Genomic DNA, 19,871 nt, shown 5'->3' with positions numbered 1-19,871 from the left:
GGATAGTTTGCAAGGAGGTAAACAATGTGAGACAAAGTAGGAGTTCAATTAGTTTTTGTGGATTTGAGAAGTAAACTTTGAAGAGCACACTGGCTACAGATACAGCTATATTATTCTCTGACTGCATACGGGGGGAGGCAAACAGAAGGAGCATAGGCTGTCATGTCTGCCTTGCTGGATTCTGGTCCCACCTTGGGTGTTACTGGCTGCACACCTTGGGCATGAGTCTTACCCTTTGAATGGTGGGGTAAGATACCCAGATGGGCTCAAGACAGCCAGAGTGGTGATATGTGTTTAAAGAGAATACATCGGTGAGGCTGGTGGCAGATGTCTCTTCCATTTATGGTGTACTAGTTCTCCATTGCTGAGTAACATGCTGTCCCCAATTTAGCGACTTATAACAATTCACTATTACCTTTTATAGTTGAGTATAGTGAAATCATCTGGGTAGTTTTTACTTAGGGTCTCTCATGCTGTATAGTCACATGGCTGGAGTCACATGAAGGTTTGACTGAGTTGGATGTCCAAGATGGCATCTTTATCCACAATCTGGCACCTCATCTTGGATGCTTAGAATAGCTAGATGTGGCTGGGCATCTCTCTCTCTATCCGCATAGCTTCTCCACATGCCTAGCTAGTACTTCCTCATAGTGTGCAGGTCTAGAGTATTCAGACTTCTGATGTGACAACTGACTTCTCCCAGGTGAAGCTTTCCAGGAGCACAAGATATGACTCAGCTTCTGAAAGTGTAGAGTGTCACTTTGCTGTCTCTCATGGGTGAGTCAGGGATAGCTCAGATTCACACAGAAGGGGCACTGGGGCATGAATATCTGGGGGTAAGTAAGTTTCACTTGGGAGGGGGGCATTTTTAGAAACTAGCTCAACATGCAAAGTAGGGTCCTTCATCAGTTATGGGTTGTATGAATTGTCCGTTTGGCTTTTTCTCTATGACTAGACACCATGTCCATCTGAGAATAATCCCAGTGCTACTGGGATCAATATCCTGGGAGTAGCACATAGTAGGACAATTTTCTTGTTCTTGCTACAGTCACCAAATCAATATGTTATGGACACATTTTAGATCTATAATTTATCTTCATCCATTCACCAAGAAGGGTTTTTGCTTCTTGCTGTTACTGCTGCTGCTGCTGCTGCTGTTGTTTAGCAGAAGGTGTCATGTGTGCGGAGCTGTTGGAAGAACCAAGATGAGCCAAGGAAAAGTGGATTCGGAATCAGAAAGGAAGCATAATAAAGTCAAATAAGAAGCTGTTTCAGTTCTTAATGCAGACCGGGTTGATCCTAGAAGGTAGAAGCCCTAGAGATGAAGGACATTCAAGAAATCCTTTATGTTGTTTTGTTAAAGCTATGCCAGCCGCCACCTTCCTTGGTTTAGTGCCTCAGTTTTTGAACACGACAGCTGTTCAGACACTCTGTGTTCATCTCTTCATTCACTGAACAGATATACATTGAACAGCTGCTCTGGGCTAGGAAATGTGTTAGACACTTTGGGAGATATGAAGATGAATCAGACCAGAATCTGGGCAGAACACAGCCCCCACACAGAAATCCAGAGTGTGCTGTAGTGCGGGAGGGGGTGGAGAGGAATGTAATCTTGATGAAGAATTACAGCTCTGTCTGCTCAGCTCTGCTGCTGTAGGGATGACATCCCCTATCACCGCTGCCACCACCGTCACTCTTTGCCCTTGGGACTGTCATTCTGCAAGGATCTGGTGGCACCAGAACAGTGCTTCTCCCTCGTGGAGGGAAGGTACCTACTTTGGACTCAGACAGAATGGGTTGTCTCAGAAACTGACTCCAATACTTCATATCTCCCTACAGGTTTGTTCTTAGTTCTGGAGCAAATGTATGTGACATATGTAGCATGTTGTAAGAAGCTGGATGAATGGTTGCCTTTATCTTTTTGTCAAAGTGCCAAATGCACACACAGTCTTTTGATACCTTTAAACCCATGGTAGGTTTTTCCCATTTTCTACATAATTGTGATAATTTGCTTACCTCTCTCCCTCCACCTCTGGGCTATTCTCCTCCAAGAAAAGTCTATCTATACAACTGTGTATCCCCTGTGTCGAGTAGTGTGTCATTTTATCAATTCATGTCGCCTTTAGATTAATAATGGTCCTTTCATTTTTTGCAGAAACCACTGTATTGTCGGCTCAGTGGCCCAGTGACACTCATTCCTATTGTCATTTGTTGAGTGACCAATCAGATGGGTGGAGTGTGTTATAGAAATTGGCAGCAAGTATCCAATGGGTGAAGAAGGTAAGTCCTTTACTGTACTATGTATGTGGAGATGGAAATGATGCCCAGTGGGCCCCTCCCTCCAACCTGCCTTTGAAACTTCACCAAATCTAAAGCAGAATCTGAGACGGAAGTTGGCCTACTTTCTTGGGCTTTGAGGAATATGATTATTCACTGTTGTTCTTGGGTTCTCTTTACTGAATATCTGTTATATACTAGTACAAAGGTGATAGTTTTTTATTTGTTNAAGCTTGTTTTTTTTTTTTTTTTTTTTTTTTTTTTTTTTTTTTTTGGAGGGGAGGGGAAGAGAAGTGATTATAGAAGATTTGGAGGAGAAAGAAGGAACTAAAAGGGATTCTTCAGCAAAGATTCTGCTGGATAGACTAAAGAAAATTGCCATATTGCCTTTCTCCACCTTTTCTTCTTTTGAAGATGATTCTATAAATATGAACAACGTGGCTTACATCCCATGGCCAGGAGGCTGAACCTTTTAGATCTCAAAATACAGAACACAAGATCATAAGCCAAAAGGCTGATTTCAACTCCGAGCCTCAGCTCTTCCACTCACTATCCCTGTGCCCTTAGGTTGATGAGTTCTTTTCTGGGTCACAGGATGGTTGGACCTACGGCCTTTAACAGTTCTTAAGTTTTAGGATTCTATAAATCCAATGATCTCCTCTATCTTTTCAGTGGTAGCTGAAGCTATTTTTATTAAACATCCTAATGTCCAGTTACAAATTTAAGAATTGATTCTACCAGCAGGACTCCCTACATTTTAGGGTTCTAGACCCATCTCTCCATATGTCTATTGCTCATCACCATGTAGATGTCCACCAAGTGCCTTAAATGAAGAGGATGAATACAAGTCATGCTTTTCTCCTCTAAACCTTCACTTTGTCCTGTGTGTCACATTCCAGGGTCATATCAAAATCTACCCAGTTCAGAAACATGGGAAGCATATGATATGCCTCTCAATCCCTTACCTCCACAGCAATTTATTCCTCTTGATTCTTTTTTTTTTAATAGTTTATTGTCAAGTTGGTTCCCATATAACACCCAGTGCTCATCTCAAGTGCCCTCCTCCTCTTGACTCTTACCGGTGCTACTCTTATTATCTCTGAAATATTTTTTAAAATATCTTTTTATCCTCGCTGCCATCATCCAAGCATAAGCCTGACCCTCCTTCTCCAGGATCACAGCAGTTGCCACCTGACAGGTCATTTTGCCTCTGGGGTTACTTCAGCTCCAGCCTGTTCATCTTTCATACAAATCCTAAACAATGTCCCCACATCAGGACATTATTTTATTTTCCTGCTTAATCTTTTCATTGTCAGAGATATGAATTCTTTAATAAACTTCTAGGACCCCTTCCAGGATAAGGCCACTGTTTTGTTGTCTAGATTCATCTGTACAGCCAGCCTTTACTATACGCATCTGCTGTACGATCTACTGTAGGGTACAACTGTCATTTCCCCAAAGCTCCATAATTTCTCTTGCCTTACAAGCTAACTCTTACTCACTTTATATCTTGGCTTGCACCTCACTATCTCTAAGGAATTCTCTCTAATCCCTGAAGACTGAGCAATAGGGGTCTCCTAGGCAATAAAGGTCCAAATTTAAATCATTTACTATGATGTCGGCATTGGGCTATAGTTGTCTATTTAATTGTGTATCTTCCCAGCTAGACCTGGAGGCTCTCAAGGGCAGGACTTATTTTGGGACCTCTGTGTTCCTAGTTGCAACCACTGTATCTGGCCTCAAGTCGGTTCTCAGTAAATATTAATCAAACATATGAATAGAGACTTAAGTATATTTTGAATAGAAGATGAGGAAGGGAAGCTGATGTTACCACAGAGAGAAAAGTCAGAATAATGGCAGCTAACAGGTATTGATTGCTTAGTACGCATCGTGCAGATAAGATCTTTAAAGGCATCACCCCCCCATAATCCTTGCAAAAACGTAATGTGGTAAGTACTATAAATATCCAAGATTTTCTAAATGAGAAAAATGAGCCTTTGAGAAGATAAGTAGCTTTCCTATGACCATATTGCTGTAATTTTTATCCTTGAAAATTTTTATCATTGAGAAGCGTGACTTTACTTAGAACTTATGTATTTTACCACTCTCTTCTTTTCTCTTATCCCTGAATCAATCTGCTCTGTATGGATAAAATAAAATTTCCTCCACATGAGGCAAAACTCTTTTCTTGAAGCCCACACAAGCTTTTGTTACATAGATGGTCATCCCCTGTGATTAGACCTGCGAATATTTGGTGACCTTCTGGATAGTTGTACACTCATATTTTAATGTTGAGTCTGTTTGAGGACAAAATTCCAATTTAGGGAGGTGCTCCAACTCTTTTTCCCCTGCTCTGATCAATGTTTGTTATGGTACTAAACTAATGAATGAAAAGGCTCTTCGAGGAGCAGAGCAGCCCTTCCCTGCAAAGGCACCAGTATGATTGGTAATGTAGGACTGGCTCTCCTCAAAGTAGCATATTTTGCACTCATTTGCTCCAAAGCCTGGCTCAGCAGATGAGGTACATCCTCCTGTCGAAATGTTTGTGAATGGTGATCATCTCATTTCTGCCAAGCCAAATGGGTCTCTTCATTTCATTGGCCCCGTGAGTTCTTCAATAGAACATGCAACTGACATTTCCTATTTTTCCAGATAATAGGGACAATTAGAGTGAGGTATCAATGAAGCAGAGTCAGAAGTTAAATAGAAAGTACTTGAATTTAATTTCTCTTCTAGGAAATCTGCTAGGTGTTGTTGTTGTTGTTGTTTTTCTATTTAGAAATTAAGAACAGCCTACTTTGAATAGTTCTGCATAGCTTTCCAAGGAAAGGAAGGTAAACTATTCTAGTGCTTGTAACATCCTTGAAAAAAAAACAGAGCATGTTATAGACAGAATGGCCATTTGATCTTTCAGGCTAAGATTCTTGTTTACAGAAAGGATTTTATTTTATTTTATCTTACTTTATCTTATTTTATGTTACTTTACTTCTTTACTTTACTTTACTTTACTTTATTTACCTAGAAGAAAGGAAAGACTAGTCATGATTTTACTATATGGTTTTGGAAGAACAAAACAAAATTAGCCAGCAACTGAGGCTCAAGATTCAGATTTCTGGTCCCCGGTTTGCCAGCATTTCTTGAAGGTATGTTTCTTGAAGGCAGAGATGAAAGGAGACTTCCCTTTTATTGGGGAGCATCCAGTTAAGTTGCTGTATATAAAGTGCTCAAAATCCAAGTAGGAAGAAAAAAGAGTGAGATGGGGTAGAGAGAAAGCTTTTAACAAATGGTGGTGACATGGTTGGGGCTTATAGGATCAGCTCTCAGGCTGACCTCCAGGGAGATCCACTTGAGCTTCATTTCTGGCACACATTTTACTTAGGAGTCTTCTCAGAGCAAGGGAGGAATGAGCTGAGGTAGCTACAGGATAGGACCTCTCAGCCCTGCTCCCTGGCTGGGCTTTTATAGTAGGGCACTGGGGCACAGATACGAATTTCTTGAAGTGAAAAGGATTTGCCCTAATGTTCATGAAAAGCTTACACACACTGAGATTCTACTGAATGATAATCAGCAGGGGCTAGTGGTCACAGGTCACCCAATTATCTTCCATTTGCCTAAAAATCAATCCCAGAAAGCCGCCTGGGGAACAGCTCACCTGTGCTGAAGTATCCACCAGGCCCTGCTTTGTCTCTGATAGTCTTAAATGTTGGCAGCCTGCTTTCTAACCCCCTGTGCCCGCTGGGTCTGTCTGTGAATACACATTTCCTATTTCAGGATGTAGGCCACTGTGGAGAAAGAGGCCAAGTATCTGTCTATAGCTGGTGTCACTGGAATAAAGAAACAGACGCTCAGTCCACTTGCTGACTTCTTTGCCAATCTTCAGTCTGTATGATGTGACTGTCAGTACCGCAATCAGCTAAGAATTACAGGAGGCTCTTGTGTGCTGGGCAACAGGAATGTCCTATCTTTGCCTGAGCCAATACTACAGGAAAAAAAAAAATCAACCAAAGCTGTGGTTGTTTGATCTTGCTTTATTTAATTAATCATGAACAAAATGCAGAGACCACTCCTGATAATAACGGTAAGAGATGACATTTAATGAGCATGCCCACGTGCAGACACTGTGCTACATTCTTTACATTCATGATCTTGTTGAATATCATCAGAACTTTGAGCAGTATGTGCAGTCATCTTTATTATATGAGGACCCTGAGGTCCAGAAAGGTTAACATGAACTTGCCAAGGGACATCTGACTAACAATGGGTAGACCCAGGGTCTCTTCTCCTGAGCACTGACTCCTCCAGATCTTTGGCAGCCTTAATGAACTTGGAGAGCAATTATGTTGCAAATCTTTTGGTATGGCCATGTCCTAAATCTCCTCTGGAGTTATAAGGGAGACCTGGGCTTCTGGCATTAGTCTGCAGCTGATTGTATGTGCTCAGTGAGAGGCACATCAGGAGAGGCAAAGAGAATCCTGCATATGTTTACTTATCAGCCATCTCTTGAGAACTGTTCCTGTTTTGGCCATTGGACTAGGCACTGGAAGTAATGCAATAGGACAGATTCATGGGCATCTGGGGATACAACAATGAAACTAAAGCCATGCCTTGAAGAAACTCCCTTCTTGTAATGGAGCCAAGCTGGCAGACAAATAACCATGGTGCATAGCTCCTTCTAGGCAGCTCCAAGGCTCCGCAGGTACACAGAGGGACTGACTTTGAAAGAGAAAATCAGAGGAAGCTTCAGTAGAGAGGTGACCTTTACACATGAAGTATGAGTAAGAGTTCACCAGGAAATGATAGGAAGAACTGTACAGTATGGAACTTCTGTAGACAAAGAGTGGTATAGAAGTTCTTGAGCCAGTGTTTGTCACGACTGGGTGGGCAGTTTGTTTTCATCTTTATTATTCTTAAGTAGATAAGACTGTTAAATAGATGAAGATGGTTTGAAATTCAAAAGGTGATAAAAGGCCTACAAAGAATTATGTATCCTTCAAAGCCTATCCTTTCCTGGAGGCAGCTACTATTTTTGGATTCATATGTGCCTGTCCAGAGATTGTCTGGACACTTATAACCACACATATCCACATAGTCACTTTCTCCTCATCTGTACCTATAGATGGTATCTAGCTATAGACACTGGTATGCACACTGTCTCGAAAAAGAAAACTTTATGAAGTTTTTCTTGGTGTTTGCTTTGCTTGCTGTCCTTTGATTTTAAACATTTTTTAATTAAGAAAAATTACAAACCTGCAGAAAGTCGCAAGAATAATACAATGAAGTCTTAGAAACCCTTATCTAAAATCACTGATTTTTGAAAATCATTTTGCCATGTTGCACGACAATGATTGTGTGGATTTCATCCCTAATGAAAGTACAGCTTGGATGTCAGTTACCCAGAGACCTGTGTGAGCTTCCTCTCTCCAGTACTTACTTTGAGACAACCCAGGCATACGTGAAATCTAGAACATGTTCCGCTTCGTGTCAGTTGCTCTGAGTTGCCCTAAGCAGCAAATCCACCTCCAGGATGGAGACATCACGAAGGAGCCTTCTTTGGGCCACCTGATATCCACCTTGTGTTCATCTTTGAGAAAGGGTTTTGCCCTGTCTGGTCAAGTGCTCCCTCAGCAAGAGGTGAGCATCTCAGAGAGATGAATATGCTCTCCACACTTGCCTTCTGGGCCCAGTGGTCCAGGGTGGAAACACACAGTCCAGTTAAAATCTAATCACTTCATTTCTGACAACCGGCCCTGTAGACAGTGTGACTCTCCTGTTCTGCTTGTCAACTCCAGCACGGCAACCTCAGAGTCTGGTGTAGGATTCCCTCCTTTTCAAGATCAAAGCCCCTGACTGCTCAAGTTATCGGCACACTTCCTCTGTGCATTTCATGGCCAGGGACAGTTTGTATTCTATGTGAGAGGGACTTTGAATAATGTGACAGGCAGGAAGTAACCCAAGGAGACAGTGTGATATGGCTTTGTAGTCAAGTGCTCAGGGCCTAGGAGGATTGTTTTCAGGAATTCATTCATTCATTCATTCATTCATTCATTCATTCGCTCATCAAATAATTACTGAAAGCCTCTGTGGCACCCTTTCATGTTTTGTATCAAGACATGTGCATGCTCTCTGCAGACTGTGTGATGGTGATCTGTGGGGTGGCAGTATTACAGACCTCTCTCAGCTGAAGAATGCAGGTGATCCTGACAGTGCTGGGGTAGAATTTCCTAAGGAATGACTTCCTGGCCATCTATCCATTCATTCATGCAGTAAACACATATTTACTGACTGCCTGCTCCATCCTAATTCCTCATGTGCACCTGTGAATACGACTGTGTCATTCCTATTTTCGTAGAACTCATATGCCAGTGAGGCCATGTCTCCTGACCTCCCTCTAAGTCTACCTGTTCCTTATGTTGGTTCCATCAGGTAGGTTCAGCTGCTCCCACAGTTTCAGGACAAAAATCAGGCCATTACCTGTCAGCCCTCCCTGGTTTCATGTGATTCCTAAGCCATAGAATCACCATTTCCTCCGGAGGCTACTAACCCAAATTACCCTGTGCCCTGTGGGGGACTCAGAGCTCAAGGAAGTTTGAGAGAGCAGAGAAGGAAAGGTAACAAGCCATAGTAAAATCTGCCACCAATTAATTGTGTCTGCTGAGAATCTAGAAGGCTGCAGCCTGACACCTGGCAGATGCCTCTATTTGGAAGCTTTAGAAAAATTGTGGAGAGGCCAGTGAGCTCATCTTTTCAAGAGGCTCTGAATTTTAGAATCTAAGCACCATTCCAAATGCTGTTAGGTTGCCACAGCAACAGTCTTATACACTGTTTTTTAAGAAAATGAATTTTAAAAAATTCAGCCACATACTTGCAAGGGCTAGTGAGAAGGTGCCTCTCTAAATGAATGTCTGGTAGGTTTCCTGGAGTACTGTGTTTCTGTCCATAACAAATACTGTCTTGGACCTCTCAACACCTCCAGTTTCACTTAGAATTTCTACTTGAAAAATGGACCCAGGATGATTGTTATTCATTGCCCCTAACCCGTTTACGTCAGGCTTTGGGCAAAGAAAGAAAAAGCCTTTATCACTTATGTAGTTTCACTCTCATCAAGGGTTGGAGCAGAACCCGCAGTGGCAGAGAGCAGCCTGTGCTCACACGAGAACGGCCAGGGGGGCTGGTGCTCGGGCTCCCGGGAGCACGTCCAGCTCAGTGCCTGCTTCTCCAGTGCTTCTCCTCCAAGCTGCTGCAGGATTTCTCTAAAATCCAAATTGTATCAAGTTGCTTAAGTCTAAAACCTTCAAAAGACTGTGGTCCCTTGGTCCCTCGCAGGATAGATTACAGAACGCGCCACTTGTAAGACTGACAGGATCCAACCTCCACTCCCTCTCTCTCATCTCCTGAAGCCCCCCTGTTATCCATCATTTACTCTCCGTCCATATCTTACTGCCGATAGTCTTGAAACTCACTGCCGATAGTCTTGAAACTAACTGCGATGCTTCCCTCTGGGTTCCCTGGCACAAGTGTTCCTTCTCTGTCCCCATTTCTCTGGATATGCAGAGAAGAGTCCTCTCCTCCAGATGGGGTGCCCTGACCCCGTGAGACCGAGCTTCCCACTTCTTTCCCCCTAGTACTTTGGCTTCTTGGGGGTGTCAACATGCCTTTCATGGGCCCCAGGCAGTTGAAGTTCACCTTCAAGAGCTCCTTTTGCCATACAAATAATATATTTTATGATTGCTCTGATATAAAGATGAATATAATCTTCTACCCTAAAAGCCCAATTTCTCTTCTGACTTTCAAAGAAGCTGTGTGAGGATATGGAGTAAAAGGAACCCTGTGCACCATTGGTAGGAATACAAACTGGTGCAGCCACTGTGGAAAACAGTATGGAAGTTCCTCAAAAAATTAAAAATAGAACTACCATATGATCCAGTAATTCCACTGCTGGGTATTTACCCAAAGGAGACAAAAACACTAATTTGAAGAGATATATACACCCCCATAATCATTGGAGGGTTATTTACAATAGCCAAGACATGGAAGCAACCAAGTGTCCATAGACAGATGAATGGGTAAAGACAATGTGGTGTGTATGTGTGTGTGTGCACACGTGCGTGCACACACACACACACAGAGGAATATTATTCAACCATAAAAGAGAAGGAAATGTTGCCATTTACACCAACATGGATGAATTTTGAGGGCAGTATGCAAAGAGAAATATGTCAGATAAAGACAAATACTGTATCATCTCACTTATACGTAGAGTCTAAAATAAGTAAATAAATAAAACCTAATTCATAGATACAGAGAGCAGGTTGGTGGTTGCCAGAGGCAGGGGGTGGCGAGTGGGCAAAATAGGTGAAAGTGATCAAAAGGTACAAAGTTCCCATTATAGAATAAATAAGTCCTGCGAATGTAATGTACAGCATGGTGACTGTATTTAATAATACTCTATTGGATATTTGAAAGTTGGTAAGAAAGTAGATCTTAAAATTTCTTACCACAAAGAAAAAAAAACCCAAAAAACAAAACTATAGCTATGTGTGATGACAGATGTTAACCAGATCTGTTACAGTGATCATTTTGCAATATACACAAATATGAGATTATATTGTACATCTGAAACTATATAATGGTATATGTAAATTACATCTCAATTAAAAAAGACAAAAAAATCCAAACATTTCTGTGAGCCCCTAAAGTATTATGGGCCCCAGACACTGTACCTGATGGAAAAGTCAGTGGTGTTCCTTTGTGACCTCATTGCCATTTATTTGTCTACAAGCCTGTACGATCCTTGAGGATGGAATTTGGCTGCTTCATGCTGTGTCTCCTGTCACAGTGTATGGGGTATATGTGTACCATTGGTAAACAGGCCTTCATAAGAAAGAGACATGGTCTCATCCACTGCTGAGGGGTTTGGCTGGCACTCCCAGATAAGGCAGTGCTTACTGCCCCACGTCCATTTTCAAAAGGGACAGTGTCTTCCCTTCCCACTATCTGTGCAGCCCTTCCTTCTGCATCACCCACTTTGATCCCAGCATGTGGACATTTTCCATCTCATTCTCTGGAGGAATAAATGGAATAAACTGGATAAATCTGAGAGAGGTTAAGCAGAGTCTAGAAAATAGTGGTGTGCTGCTCGGAGTCACACATAGTATACGGAGCCATGATTGATTGATTGATTTAGAGAAAGAAAGAGTGCAAGTGGGGGAGGGACAGAGAGAGAGAGAGAGAGAGAGAGAGAGAGAGAGAGAGAGAGAAGCCCATGCAGGCTTTGCGCTTTGACTGCAGAGGTCAATGCAGGGCTCAAACCCATGAACTATGAGATCATGACCTGAGCCAGATCAAGAGTTAGACGCCCAATGGACTGAGCCACCCAGGCACCCCAGTGGAGCCATGATTCTAAATCCTTTGTTCTCCTAAGACTCCTGCCAGTGCTCTGTGGCAGTACAGATCTACCAATCCAAACCTTTTTTCCATACCAACACCTGTAAGAAACTGTGGGTCTCAGCATAGGTAGAATTGCTTCTAAACTCTATGCTGTCATACGCTCCACCCCTATTTTCCCTTCACTGGAAGGCTGGTGGCCCCAGCTAGCAGGCCTGCTTCTGGGAGAGAATCTGCAGCTCTCAGCCCCTTCAGGACTTGCCTCAGTTGCCAAGGTCATGGCCCCTCCTGGGGCAGCCCACATCTGATGTCTGGATCAATAGGGCTTTGGCCCTCTCGGCTGTACTTGAGATCATTTGGAAGAGCCATCCTTGCCCAGAGCACCGCACAGGGTTACCTGAGCCTGTCGTCAGGCCTCCAGCATATCTCACCTTCTCTCTCTGTCTGTTCCTACTTCCCTTCCCTCACACATGCATTATTCTCAAGGGCACCCTGTAATAAGCATCCACATGTGAAACTCCATCTCTGAGCTGTCTTCCCAGAGAACCCAACCTGCCACAAAACTCTATTGAATATTTTGCAACAAGCCTTCTTGTGTCTGCATGAACACACCAGATTCATTTGTACCTTCATTGTTTTCACTGAACGTGTATTCATTCATTGGATGCTTCGCACTGTGCTAAGTACCAAGATACTGTGAGGAGCGAGACAAAAAACGACCTCTGGTCACATGGAACTTAAATCACTTCTACTCTGGAGATAGATTTTAGTCTTGTTTCTGCACTTCAAACGTGCTTTTCCCAGAACATTCTGGCTGCCCCTGCACTTAGGTGGGGGGCAAGAGAGGTTTCCCATTGAGCCCTGCTGATTGCTTTGCAGAATAAATGCTGCTTCCGAGTGTGCGTGAACAGCCTTCTCCTTATCCATGAGAAGACTCCTCCACTCCCTTCTTTGCCCGGAGCGGGCCAGAGTGAGGTCTAGGTTAGGAGAGGCAAGAGCTGGAGCAGGGGAACTGGAGGTGCCCAGAGTGAGGGGGGAGACAGAGGTGCAGATGGCCAGGTCTGCAGGAAGCAAGGTCAGGGTCAGCAGTTGAACTGAGAAAATGAAGGGAAAGGGATGCAGGTATGTCTGCTGTTTAATCAGCAGCAGAGTAGGGGTGAGGGATTGCAGAGTGATTGCCGTTGCCCATAGTCTTTCCTTAAAAATATGCCCTGACATCCATCTTAATCAGAATAAAACGCAGACATTAACTGTGCCGACAGTGCCATCCAGACCTGATCACTCCCTACCTCTCAGCCCTCGCCTGATCCCCTCAGCCACATTGGATGTTGCTGTTCCTTGAACAGGCCCAGCCCTTTCTAGCCTCAGGGGCTTGTGACTCTGTGCTGCCTCCATCTGGGTCTCCTCACATGCCTGGGAGCTTGTCATCATTCAGGGTTCAGTTTAAATGCCACCCCTGAGGCCATTCCTGACATCACAGCTTCACCTGCCACCCTCAGTTATTCAACATTTCATCTTTCTGTCTAATCCTTCACAAGAGCCATCTCAATCTGTGAATATCACGTCTGAATTCTTTCAGGCTTCCGTGTTTTATTGTCCATTTTCTCAATGAGATTCTAAGTCTCTGAGGCTCAGAGATGTGGGCTGCCTTGCCCACCCTTATCTTAAAAATCAAAGGCAATGCTATTCACACTAGTAGCAGCTTAGTAAATATTTCTTGAGCAAATGACTACCTACGTTTCAAATGTTTCCCTGATGGGTCAACAGGAATATGTTGGAGTGTGGGCTCCTCCATGCTGCTGAGTGGAGCAGACCTTTCAGACCTTTCAGACCTATCTCTCTACCCCTCATTCTCATTCCCTCTCTCTGTCCCTCTCCCTCTGTCAGTTCCTCCTGGGCCATCCGTCAGATTTGAGTGGCATCAGTTCCCGGAGCACTCCACTCCTGGGATGCGAACAGCTGCATAATGGCTTCTCTGCCCGTGCGTCTCCACATTAACACAGGCCTTTCGGGCCTGCTCCGGCTTGCCTGACCCATCTCCCATCAGGAAAGAACGTGCATCTGTAATATTCTGGAAAATTAGGGCTGACACGCAGTTTGGTACCCAAAGTGGTTTCACTCAGGCAAACACAGAGAATAATAGCCGTGCACTTAAATGCTTAAGCAGGTATCAATCAGAGGAACATTCCAATAATCCATGTTTATAAAGCTCGTTAGTATAAATTTTTGAAATAGCACTCACTCGACTTCATTCTTGACAAATGGTGTTTGTAGCTGTTGTGATATTTTATTTCAGTTATATGCTGGAACATCTCTATATTTCAGTTATATGCTGGAACATCTCTATATTTCAGTTATATGCTAAAACATCTCTCCTATATGTTTTAGGAGAGGCTTTCTGACAATAGCAAGGCATAAGCCATTTTTAGTGTGCTTCTATCACTATTCCCATTGCTAAACTCGACTGGACAGTTCATTAAGATGAAAAATTAATAGCACATGCTTTGGGGAGAATAATCATGGAACATGACAGCTCGTGGAGGCATCGGCACTCAGAGAAGCAGAGAGATGACAAATGTGCTGGTCTTCAGTAGAAGTGGTGACTGGACAATCAGTCAGAAGTCATGAGCTTACCGAGCCCCTACTTGTGTATTTAGCCCTGAGCTGAGGTGCTGGGGGAAAGAAAATGCAAGAAACATGGCCTTTGAACCCCAAGAATATACCAGCTATTTGGAAAGGTTGGGGAGATTGCAGCTGTCATTCTGGGAGCCCCAGAGGGGTATACATCAAACACCTGACACTTTGGTGTTGAGTATAAGTCCAGGAGTAATTCAGTGAGGACCTCAGAGATTTACTAGACCTTGAAGAATAGCAAGTGTTCATTAGCAAACTATGTGCTGCATATACTAGCTGCTAATGGCTAAGAGTTTGCTTTTGGGTGGTGATGAGAATGTTCTAGAATAAGGCAGTGCTAGATTGATGCACAACTTTGCAGATATACTAAACAAACAAAAGACAAAACAAAACAAAAAAAAAAACACTGAATTGTGCACTTCCAAAGGATAGATGTTATGATACCTGAATTTCATTTCAAGAAAACTGTTATTTTTCTTAAGTATTCTACAAACTCTACACAGCTAAACTTTAGTAAATTTGTTATATTTTCAGAGAATTGAGCTTAGTTGAAATAGAAAAAAAAAGGAATGGGGCAGCTTAACACCAATAGAAAGGAGGCATATACCCATTTTACAGATGAAGACATGAAGAGTCAGATCAGTTCGTGTCTTGCCCATGAAGCCACAGACCTGGCAAATAATGGGACTGGGACTTCACCTCTAGCCTTTCTGGCTCCAGAGCTGAAATGCTTCCTACCCCACTTTGTTGGTACCCAGAAAAACAGATCCTAGAATTCAGTAGTAACATGAATGACATCAAAGATAATGATTTGCCTCAGTAAAGCATCCTCATCATTTTCCCTCTCTCTCTTCAGTTCTTACAGCATCCCTGTGAGGGATGAGCAGGTATGAGCGTGCCTACCGGAGGTGGAGGTGTCGGGTATATGTCAGGAGAAAAGGGGGATGGAGAGAAAGGAGATGGAGTCAGTTTTCCCAGCCTGCATAAAGAGCACTGCAAGCCTCTTTTCCAGACATTCGAGGTGTTTCTGCCTCCACTTAGGTCTCTCTGTCTCCCTCTGGACTTGCACTGCATCCTTTTTCTCCAACGCAAGCAGAATGTCTGAGTTTTACCATAGAGATATGGGATCCACGGATGTTTAGAAACAAGGCATGGAATTAGGTATCCTGTCCGTTAAGTATAGAAGTAAATGTTCCTTTTCTCCTCTGTAGGAGCAGATTTACTTTTCTATTGTAAAGCACACGTCTAGATTAAAGCCACTTAAGTCATTATCTCCCCTGCAGTTAATAAGAGAGCTTCTGATGTCATTCTCAGCTTACTAGTGTAAATCATGGGTCAAATTCTCATCCTGTTGTACAGGATGGAAATCTGACTCAAGATTTGTAAATACTGCTGCATTTAATTCATTTTCACGGGGACATTTGCTTCCCCAGCAGACAGGGAAATAACAGCATCCTGGGAAACAGCCTGTGTAAGAATCAGGATGCATTAACCTAAGCAGTGAGATCAAAACAAAAGCTCTGTTTGCTGTCTCCCACCAGCGCCCAAATCCTGGCTGTCCCAGCTGGTTGGCTGCATTCAGGAAGCGTAAATAAAATTAGATCCTCGTGGGGTAAGGAGGAACTGGGGTTTACCAAACAGAAGGCTTAAGCAGCCGACATCCTCTTTTCCCATTTTATTGATTTTTCCTTTTAGCTTTTAAGAGGTGAAAGAACAATAAAATAATAATAATAATAACAACAACAACAATCATACTAATTAAAGGTTAATATGTCCTGAAATATATCCTTGCCTATTTCAGAGTATTTGCCTTTTTAAGCCTCATTGAAGGTTGACTCAGAATTAGGGATGCCTGGATCATGATCTTGTTTCAGCCTGCCGCTTGCGGGGAAAGAGACTGCTCTGTGGTTCTCTTGGCTCATTGTCAACTGTGACGTGATTATAATAATCACCCAATAATCAGTGTCTACTCTCTAGGGATTTTGTGACAGCCAAAAGTGGTATTACCTCTAATGCACTTAAACCAATGCATGTCGCCTAGAAAGGCTCCCTAAACAGGACTCAGGGTGGTGGTGATGGCAATGCAATGAAGTCTCTACAATTCCAAATATCCAGGTGTTTTCCAAAGGTGGGTTGTGTACCTACAGGTTCTCAGTCATTGATGGAATCCAGGTGACAGCCAGGTATTTTTTTCCCAGTGTGTGCACACAGTCTTATGCTGGAGGGCCGGCTTCATGTTGAACTGGCCTGAGTATCTGCTGATCAAGGTGGCAACCGGTCTCCCCGGGCTTGGTGGCCCAGCACGCCGGTTACCATGGGCAGGTGCTTGTCTCTGCAGAAGGGCAGCACCTGCAAAAATGCCGCTCAGGCTACAGAGGCAGCACGGTATATGGGGCAGGAGTGGTGTCATGGAAAGCGTCGGCGGAACTGGGTTGGAAATTCAATTCTGCCTCTAACTACTCTCTCGTGCTAATGTTTTTATTGTTGTTTTCATGGAACTGGGCAGAGTGACTATCTTGACTGTCTCATAGGCTTGAGGAAGATCTAGCATTTTTTAAGTTGTAAAATTCTACTTGTGCCCTTCTATCCCCAGCGCCACATAGCCCGGCTAAGAGCACGGGCCAAGCACTCACCCTGCATGCATCATTTCTGCTTCCTGTGAACTGGCTCCGTATGACTGCAGCCAGGTGATCTGACCTCATGAAGCTTCAGCTTGCTTATCTGTTAAATATTAGATTGTTATCACTATTGTGACAAACTACCATAAACTCAGTGGCTGAAAACAATACAAGTTTATTATTTGAGAGTTTTGGGGGTCGAAAGTCCAAAATGGGTCCTTTGGGCTGAAATCGGGTTGTTTCCAGGGCTGGTTTCCTTCTGGAGATCTGAGGGGGGAATCTTATTTCTTGTCTTTTTCAGAGTCTCAGGGTCTCCTGCATCCCTTGGCTAATGGCCTTCTTCCTCTATCTTTAAAGCTCATCGCACCATCCTCTTTTTCCCTCACCACAGCTTCTTTCTTTGTCTCTCTTGCCTCCCTCATATAAGGGCCCTGTGATAACCTGGAGCCCAGGCTAATCTGCCCACATCAAGGCCCTTAATTTAACCACATCTGCAGAATCTTCTTTGCCAAACAAGTCGACCCGGGCAAACTAGAATTAATATGTGAACCTCTTTGGGAACAGGATAATACTCTTGCTCGTAGTACTATTGCAAAAGTCAAATGAGATAATGCATGTAAAATACCTAGCACAGTTCCCTAACTCAACAAATGCTGCTTCTTCTCCTTAGAAGTACTGATAATGACCTATGCTCACATACCTTAGGGAGGTAAGCAGGGATTACCACACCTCTAAGCACCACAGCTCTGCTCTCTGCAGAGGCAGGGCCCCTGTTTGGCAGTGGCTGGAGGCTTCCTCTCATATTAACCCAGAAGCCGGTTTGCAGAAATGGTTTTGTCTGCATATCATGCTCTCTATCAGTGCTAGCTCCCCAAGGTGAGCCTCTTTTCGAAGCCTGAGCTTTCTTGTTTATAAACTGAGGTCAGGGTGAAGGGCTTGCCTTTAGGGTTCTTAGTTCCATTGAAAATCTATGAACTCCAAAAAAACAAAAAGAAAGATAATCTATGAGCTACAAAAAAATAAAAAGAAAGATAATCTATCAGCTACAAAAATTGATCACAAGTGAATCAAAAAAGTGTGCAAGTTGCAGTTAAGGTATATTTACTGGCTTTTCAGGGAAAACCACCCATTGCAGAATAGCAGCCTTGGAAACAATGACCGCCCCCTTCAGCCATCCAGGGGCCCCTGCATGGGTTCCTAACTGGGTGCTTCTGGCTCAGGCTGGGCTATGCAGTGCCGTAACTGGAAGCCGGCTCTGGGCACTTTCTGTAGTGAGTCTATCAGCAGACAAGGAGGATTTGAGCTCTGGCTTCCAAGATTAAGGCAGGGGCTGAATTCTTCTCCGGTGCCCAGTGGGAGGTTATCTCTGAAAGCAAGTCCCCTGTTCCTGGATCGAGGACTGTAGGGGGAAAATGTGGAACAGGGAAGAAGCCTACTGTGTGTCAGCCATGGCTTCCTATCATGTAATTCTACCACTTTGCCTTGTGCAGCGAGCATTTTATCTCCAGTTTTCAATGAGAAAAGAGAGGCTGAGAAAGATTGAATAATTTGCCTGATGCCTCACAGCTGGTAAGTGGCACGAGAAAAGGGAGATTGAATTAATACTTCAGATCTAAAACGGAGGTTCTTGGCTGGAACAGCAGGGCCCTGCCTCCGCCTGAGCGATCAGTCTGCTCTCCCTGTGAAGGCACACGTTCCAGGCCACTCGGTCACCCCCGTGAACCATCCCCCAGCTCTCCCTAACGGACAGAAAGCTAAGGCCACGGTATATTGTGTTTCAGCATTTTCTCTTTCACCTGTAGTGTTTGCAAAAAGCATCTCCATCTGCCCAGTCTTCTTCTTTTCAGCCTTGTCTAGTTATTAAGGGCAGAGTTGAGTGATGGATGTTGGCAAACAGAGTGAGACTTTAGCATTCCCATGATCCCTCTTCCTTTCAGAGTTAACCTTCCACTGGGCGCCGGACCCTACCTGTGGTGCTGTCTTCACCTCTGATGCCTCTGGAGCTGTTCTGGGGGTCTGTTTAAAATCATTTTAGAAGTGGCAAGAGTGTGTCTGGGGAAAATATTGGAAGCTCATCAGATTTATCCAGAGACAAGAAGGGTGTGAGGAAATTGCCACCCGACGGGGGTTTGTGGCTCTAATGAGTTGGGTCTGCAGTTCTTTTGTAACTCAGAAGTTCTCCATCCGGACTTTTGGATCGGTAGGTTCAAGTGTTTGTGCAGTATCAAGCTCTTTAATGGCAAACCACAGTTCCTACGGAGGAGGAGCATAGGCATCTTACCAGCAAGTGCAGTGTGAGATCCAGCGCCACCAAGAGTCCTGAGCAGAAGGGAAGCTGAGTCTTGAATCAAGTACACATCACGTTTCTAACAAGCTGCCAGCCACAGTGGAAGTCGAAAGGCTCCGGGACTAGAGAACGAAACAAAACAACACAGAATTTTTCTTCTCTCTGAGAATGGCTATACCCATCAGACTGTCCGCCTTAAAGTCAAATTGTTAAACCTCTAAGATCTGATGGTCAGAGACTGTCACTAGTTCGATCTTGGGTGAGTTACTTTTCTGACCTTCAGCTTCTTCATCTCTAACCCCATAGGGCCATGTGCTGATGAACTAAATAAAGCATGCAAAGTGCTCGGTACAGTGCTGAGCATGGAATAAGCACCCAGTAATTGTGAGCCACCCTCATCAGAGGCTGCTATTAATCAGCTGTGTCCTTCTGGAGGAAAAACTTCCCGCTGCAGGCTGAATTGAGGTTGATTTTAGAACTGTCCACTCCCAAATGGAAACTATGCTCCCCATCGGGGAAGATTTTTTCTGTTCTTGGGGTAGGGTTTTCAGCCTAAGCCCTAATCTCATGATTGCAGCCTGAAGGTTCACTAGCATCTCAGAACATTAGAGAGTATGACTTATTCTTTTATTCCCCATCAATAAAATGAGGATAATAATAACGCTTACCTT

The 19,871-nt window shown here is 43.7% G+C and overlaps 1 protein-coding gene across 3 annotated transcripts in view; it reads left to right on the top strand.

The window, feature by feature from the left end:
• Nucleotides 1-2,158: 2,158 nt before the first annotated feature.
• The window catches only part of CDH11 (cadherin 11), a 95,817-nt gene continuing 78,104 nt past the window's right edge, over nt 2,159-19,871 (top strand). For 2 of the 3 annotated variants that reach the window (XM_077755510.1, XM_077755511.1), the window contains exon 1: nt 2,159-2,280. The gene's annotated coding sequence lies outside the window, so the exon portion shown is untranslated. Of the gene's footprint in view, nt 2,281-19,174; nt 19,460-19,871 lie in introns of those variants that run through there. The other variant, XM_077755513.1, reaches the window with a different exon arrangement.

The sequence above is a fragment of the Crocuta crocuta genome, unplaced genomic scaffold, assembly GCF_008692635.1.
Source record: "Crocuta crocuta isolate KB4526 unplaced genomic scaffold, BGI_CrCroc_1.0 scaffold152, whole genome shotgun sequence".
Lineage (NCBI taxonomy): Eukaryota > Metazoa > Chordata > Mammalia > Carnivora > Hyaenidae > Crocuta > Crocuta crocuta.
This window is presented reverse-complemented; position numbering and strand designations above follow the sequence as displayed.